The sequence below is a fragment of the Mus musculus genome, chromosome 1 (genome assembly GCF_000001635.26).
Source record: "Mus musculus strain C57BL/6J chromosome 1, GRCm38.p6 C57BL/6J".
NCBI lineage: Eukaryota > Metazoa > Chordata > Mammalia > Rodentia > Muridae > Mus > Mus musculus.
This window is the reverse complement of record NC_000067.6, coordinates 93111402-93118548: the sequence shown is the minus strand read 5'-3', so window position 1 is coordinate 93118548 and position 7147 is coordinate 93111402. Positions and strand designations below refer to the sequence as shown.

The 7147-nt window shown below is 43.9% G+C and overlaps 1 long non-coding RNA gene across 1 annotated transcript; it reads right to left on the bottom strand.

The window, feature by feature from the left end:
* Positions 1-2653: 2653 nt before the first annotated feature.
* Gm36472 lies at positions 2654-3267 on the bottom strand. The gene is made up of 2 exons (XR_387284.2): positions 3156-3267; positions 2654-2814 (listed from the first exon to the last, which is right to left on the bottom strand). It is a non-coding gene; the product is annotated as a predicted gene, 36472 (long non-coding RNA).
* Positions 3268-7147: the final 3880 nt, after the last annotated feature.

The window sequence follows — 7147 nt, the reverse complement described above, 5'->3', positions numbered from 1 at the left end:
TTCCTGGGAGACAAATCTCACAGCAGACCTGTTTCCTCTGGATCTTACAATCCTGCCTCATCCCCTGTGATGTTCCCTGATCATTAGATGTGGGGATGCACTAATGGTGTCTGTGAACCCCACAATTATTTCTCTATAGTTTGATCAGTTATGGATTCCTGAGGTGGTCTCTGTTAGCATTCCTTCTAGGCTCTGCCCAACAGTTACCTAGCAACAGCCAGGTAGGCTTGGCTTGCTATAAAAAGACTGTTTGGCCTCTCCTCAATCTCTCTGCCCCTTCTCTCTCTGACTTGCTTCTCTCCCTGACCCCTTTCTCCCCTCCTCGCCTCCCCCCACCATGTGTATGTGTGTGTGTGTGTGTGTGTGTGTGTGTGTGTGTGTGTGTGTGTGTGTGTCTTTCGCTGCCTCTACTCCCTTCTCAACTCCCTTCCCCATGCCACCAAATAAGCTCTATTCTATACTATGGCTGGTACCTATGGAAAGGGATGCCTCAGGATGGGCCCACCGAGGAACCCCTCCTGCCACAGCACACCACATTCTATCAACATATCCTAGCTCCTTTTATAAAATGCATCAGTCTCGGTCTGCTGCAAAAATAAGCTTATTTGATGTGGGGTGAGAACTGCACTTTACATGTGGATATAGAGATAGGTATTTAGAATACAGTTGGGAGCTATATTAATTTAGGAATGTGTCTATAGTAAGATCTCCTTTAGGGTCCACGGTCTCCCCAGCCACAGGTAGAATAAATATATAAAAAGAGATGAGAAAGTAATAAAGGGATACAGATAGGAAAAGTCAAATCATCCTAGTCTTCAGAAGACACGAGAGAGCCCCAAAATTCTACTAGAAATCTTCTAGAGATAATCAGTATTTTCAGTAAAGTGACAGAATACAAAATTAACTCATAAAAACCCCTTTCTAACCAATAACAACCGACCTGAGAAACAAATCATGGACTCAAATGAGAATTCACAATAGCCTCAAAACGTTATCTAGAATAAACCTAACCAAGCGGTGAAAGACTTGTACAGTGAAAACTTAGAATCTCGAAAGAAAGAGACGGAGGCAGACACTGGCAGAGGGAAAGACCTCCCAATGCCTGTGGACTGTTAAACGCAATATTGGGGAAATGGCCATCCCACCAAAACTGATTTACAGATTCAGTGCAATCCCAAGCAAAATCTTCACACTATTCTTCACCAAAATAGAAAAAAAATCCTAAAGTCCACACGGAACCACAGAAGACATGGGACAGCCAAAGTCATCCAGATCAAGAGGAGCAGTGATGCAGTGTCCAGGTGGTGTGCCCCTAAATGATAAAATGATGCTAGTCTTGATTTAACAGCGTTATAGATGAGGATATTAAGTCTGTTCATTAATTATGGTTTTGTTAGATTGTTTGCTTACCCCTGCCATACTCAAATCTAGTTTTCATGTTTAAAAAGATAGCTCCCCTCCCCCACACTGTCTACAAGAGAACGTCCTCACTATTCAGCATAATTTGGACCAAAGAAATCTACGCCTTAAAATGACAAAAACTTATTTTAAAACTTCTAAAAGAAACCTTATTTGGCATAACTGCTTATATTTTAAATTCAAACTCTTAGACAAACTTTTTCCAGAACAAACAAAAGAAGCTATGACCCGGTCCAATCATTTGCATTATTGTGTTCCTATTGAAGCCAAACAATGTTAAGATGTAACAGATCAAACCCTAAGCTCAGAGGTCTGAGAAGCTTAAAGCAACTTTAACTCCACTTATTTTCCCTGGAAATAGTCAGAGGTTTGGGCTAACACTCCTTATCCAAATGTGCAAGGACGTCAGTGTCTGATAACATCCACAATGTTCTAAACCTTAACGTCTGGGGCTAACGGGTTAAACAGGTGCTAAAGGTCTCCTACAGCAGCATTATCCAGGACTTTAAAATTATTTCTGTTTCACTAATAAAAAGGAAATAGGTGATACCTTGGCGATCACTACTAGAACCCAATTTCTCTTTCTAATTAAGATTTTATTTATTTACTCTTCTCTCATATAATAATCCGGGTGGACTGTACTTTCCTCTTCCTCCACACCTCCTAGTCCCCACTCCCTTCATTTCCCCCAAATCCATTGCTCATCTGTTTCCCTTCAGAAAAGAGCAGGCCTCCCAGGGATAACAACTGACTTAACTTCATATGACATATAACATATAACAAACACATAACATATAGCGTATAGCATATAACATAGAACATAACAAGTTACAGTAAGACTAGCTATAAACTCCCATATCAGGGCTGGGCAAGGTAACCCAGTAGGAGAAACAGGGTCCCAAGAACCGGTGAAAGAGTCAGCTATGCCAACAAGGCCTATAAAATTCTGATTTCTAACAAGTCTGATCTCTTGTTTCTATTGCTGTTATTAATTTTCAGTATATTGGAAAAGATAATTTGTTTAAAAAATTAAAAAAATACTATATCATCTAATTTTTTTCTGTGACTTTCCGTTTACATTCACAAACTAAAATCTAGTACAAATCCAATATAGTAAAAACAGATCAAATTGTAACAATTTAGATAATAAAGACAAATATTTCCAAAAGTTAGATCTAGCCACTTTGAGATTATAGCTATAAGATAAAATTGATCAAAGAAGCAAACAAAGAGGCCCCCTAAAAAGATTAGTTTAAATATGCCAAATGTAAACTAGCTCAAAGAGTACAAAAAAAATTGTAAATACACTGGGAACACGGTTTAGGAAAAGCTGAAGAAAAAGTATGGTCGGTTACAGGAATGGCCTTCCATAATGGTCCAGCAGCCACACAGCACCTGGAGCGGAACAAGGATGCGGAGGCCATCAGGAAGCTAGCTAGCTCTGGGCGAACCCAGACCAGCCACAGGGGCAGCAATAGTGCCCTTCAGTCACCCTAGGGAACTATCTGAGCGAAATTGGGGTGAGTTGGTTCTGAGAGACCCAGAGATGAAGTTTTGCCGGGGCGGGGGCGGGGGGGGGGGGGGAGGCGGCGCAAGTCCGTCCTCTCGTTTCCTATCTTGGTTTCAGTTTTCCTATCTGTAGCATGAAGCTTTGAATGCCTAAAGGTTTCCATTGTTCAATCTGTGAGGCTGCGTGAGGACCCAACGGTAAGCAAAAGCGGTGAGCAAATGCGAACCCTCAGAGCGCCCCAGACTCTGCCACTTCAGAAACCTGCAGGAACCAGCAGTCCTCCCTACAGCAGCCAGGCAAGACCAGGCTCGAGATCTCACTGGCTCCCAGAGTCAGCCCCACAGTTGCCAAGGCGACAAGAAGGGCGGGGCAGGGAGTCTAGCAACTACCAAAGAGGTTACTACGGTAACCAGGCCTCCTGTGGGGCGTGGCTCGAGGGGCTTGGCTCAAGGCAGAGCCTGGCAGTGGTATCCGCTTAAGTTATCAGCATCCTCTCAAGCTCCAGATCGATCTGGCTATAAACCTTCGAGGTTCACCCTTCCAAAAAGGATTCCAAGGCTTTTGTCCTTGGTCTCTAGATTTGATTCTTTGCATCTTAAGACAGGACAACCTCAAATATTGTTTCAGTGTCTTTCGGGGATCTTTCTTAGCCTTTCCCTTTTGTGCAGGGTGTAGGATGGCCTCCTGACCCGCCTTGTGCCTTGCAGAATGCCCTTCAGGTCTTCCCTCAAGGTTGTCCTGGGTGAGATGGTTATTTTGCTGGCTTCCGGCTTCCGTGTCCACCAAATCCCTGATTGCTTCCCCTTATCCTCCAGACCTTCGCAATAGCTGTCCGGATGCCTCAGCGCTCTTCCTGGGCTCAGTTTGGACAGATCCTCTATATTTGACTTTTCTCCTGGTGGGCAGCCTCTGAAAGGCTGGTTGTCCCTTTCGTCTAAGAACTTGAATTCTTCCGATGTGTTGACTTGTTTTTTCTATGACTTTTTATGTGGTTGAACCTTTAATTTTTTTTTTTGAGATCATAACATAATTACATTATTTCTCCTTTTTATTCCCTCCAAAACCTCCCATATACCCCATTTTGCGCTCTCTCAAATGTATGGCCTCTTATTAACTGTTACACACACACACACACACACACACACACACACACACACAGTCCTAAATGCATAAACACAACCCGTTCAATTTGTATGTTCTGTGTATGCATGCTTACAGATCTGACCGTTTGTTACTGGATAAACAATTGCTGTATTCTTTCCTGAGGAAGATTTTCCTCCAGCTTGTGGCAGTCTTCAGTTGCCTGTAGTGGTTCTTTGTGTAAGGTAATGGGTCTTGGAAGAGAACATACAACCACCACTTCACAAAAAACAAACAAACAAAACCAGCATAATCGCCAACAACATTCTAAATATTTCTCCTGCACCCAGCTCTCATGAAGGAAGCTCCTCTTTACAGCAGATGGAGACCATTACAGAAACCCACATACAATCAAAGTGTAGAGTTGTGGAGCCCAGTCCCAGTGGATACATCTACAACTTCTGTACCCGGGGCTCAGGGATTATTACAGAAGAGGGCTCAGAAAGCTGGTGAGAGCCAGAGGAGCAGGAAGTTTTCTGTGATTTTGCTGTCTCCTACCGATTTCAGATGCTGCAACCAGTGTCTTCACTGCCCAAAGAGCTGGGCGAGGGCAGTAGAGATGTTAAAGGGGAGAGGGAAGTCCCCAAAGCCTCAGGTCTACACGAAGGACCACAGACAATGAAGGAATCCCGAGGGTGGCTGAACCTTTCATGATATTGTCATAGGCCCAAGACAACAGGAATTTCATATGACATAACCTGCTATTTGTTTGGTATGAGTTGGCATGACACTTTAGATGTCTACACCTCTAGTAAGATGCATAAAGCCTTTTCTGTTTTTATTGGAAGCTTTCTTAGCAGGATAAATTCAGAACATTACTGAAAAAAATGAAAGAAAATGAAAATTGTCTTTTCATCAGTACTCTAGACTCTACCAGGGAGAAAGTGCTATAACTGAGCAAAACTTAAAATTTCAAACCACAGACAGAGGAAGACCATTTATTTAAAAGAGAGTGAATGTCACCCCTAACTCCCAGCAGGCTCCACACTCTTGCTAACCTTGCAAAGCAAGAAGCAGGCTTACCTATTCATACCCATCTCTAAATAATTTATCGAAACATCCCAGTGTGCTAGTTAGCTTTTGTCAACTTAATACAAATTAGAGACATCTGCAAAGGGTAACCCTCAACTGAGAAATTGCCTCCATCAGATTGGCGGATGGGCATGTCTGTGAGACATTTGATTGATTAACGATCCCACTATTGGCCGTCTCACCCCTGGGCAGGTGGTTCCATGGTGTATGAAAAACTAAGTTGAGCAAGCCATGGGGAGCAAGACAGTAAACAATGGTCCATGACACTAAACTATGGATAGCTTCCGTTTCAGTGCCTACATCCGGGTTTCTGCCTCCAGTTCCTGCCCTGATTTCGCTTCATGATGCATTACAGTTGTAAACTGAAATAAACCCCCTTTCTCTCCTTGTTGCTTTTGGTCATGTTGTTCATCACAGCAATAGGGGGAAAAAACGTACATCTCGCATCTTGCTCTATCATCATATACTTGCAATTTAAAGAAAGAAAGATGTGGAGAAGAGCCATCTAGCTGTGATGTCTGTCATCTCATTGTTCATGTTGCTTAATTCAGCTGATCTGGCCAGCTAGGTGGCTGCCTTAGGGATTTGCTGTGATGAAACACCATGACCAAAATGCAAGTTGAGGAGGAAAGGGTTTACTCTGTTTACACTTCTGCACTGCTGTTCATCACCAGAGGAAGTCAGGACAGGAACTTAAACAGGGCAGGATTCTGGAGGCAGGAGCTAATGCAGAGGCTATAAAGGGGTGCTGCTTACTGACTTGCTCCTCATGGCTTGCTCAGCCAGCTTTCTTATAGAATTTAGGACCGCCAACCCCAGGGATGGCACCATCCACAATGAACTGGGCTCTTCCTCATTGATCACTAATTGAGGATGTGCTTTACAATGGATCTCATGTAGGCATTTCTTCAACAAAGGCTCCTTCCTCTCTGATGCCTCTAGCTTGTGTTAAGCTGAACACAAAATCAGCCAGGACAGTGACCTCCTTCATACTTTGTCCCCCTAGAAGCATTGTGTTCAGCTGAGTAGGATGGCCTTCTTGACAGAGGCGAGCTCTTCTTTACATCTAAGCTGTGATCTCCTGCTAGAACTCCCAATAACTTCACAAGAGTGAAAGTGTTAGCTTGGCTTCCTGTTTGCCATTCTGGGAAGGCATTTAAACAAGTGGCTTCTTGGTGACTAGAGTCTATAGCCAGGTCTCAGTGGAAGAAGAAACAGAAGGTAGACAAGAAGCAAGGCAGGTTACAAATCTCAAGGCAAATCCCAGTAGCCCTCTTTCCTAACGTTTCACAACCTCACAAACCAGTACCACCCATCAGGGACAAAACTTCAAACATAAAGCCAGCAGGGACAGTTCTGGCTAAATGGTACCAAGCAAGAATCTCATCTATGAGGGTTCTACTCTTCTGACACAACTTCCTCCTAAGACACCACTTCTTAGTACTATCTCACTGAGGATTAGGTCTGTCTGGATGCTGTAACAGAATAGTCAAAGCAGGTGTAACTGGAGGGCAACAGTCCATCATCTTTGTCTGGTAGGTGTGATCCGATATGAACTCACTTCTAGCCTTGCTACCCCCAAGGATTAAGGAATAGGGTTGAAGGTTTCCAGCTTTCTGGTCATGGTTTAAGCTTTCCATGACAAACCTTAAACTGCCCAAGAGCACACCTAATTTTGCTCATTGGAACAAGACACACATTGGAACAAGACACACTCAATGTTCTCTGTTGGGAGCCGCCCCCACATTCGCCGTCACAAGATGGCGCTGACATCCTGTGTTCTAAGTGGTAAACAAATAATCTGCGCATGTGCCAAGGGTATTACGACTACTTGTACTCTACCTTTCCCGTAAACGTCAGCTCGGCCATGGGCTGCAGCCAATCAGGGAGTGATGCGTCCTAGGCGAAATATAACTCTCCTAAAAAAGGGGACGGGGTTTCCGCCACTCTCTCTCGCTGGCATCTCTCTGGCTCTGCGCGCCCTGCGCTCGCTCGCTGCCTAAAGATGTAAACAATAGAGCGCGCGCGCCGGAGCTCTGGCTCCTA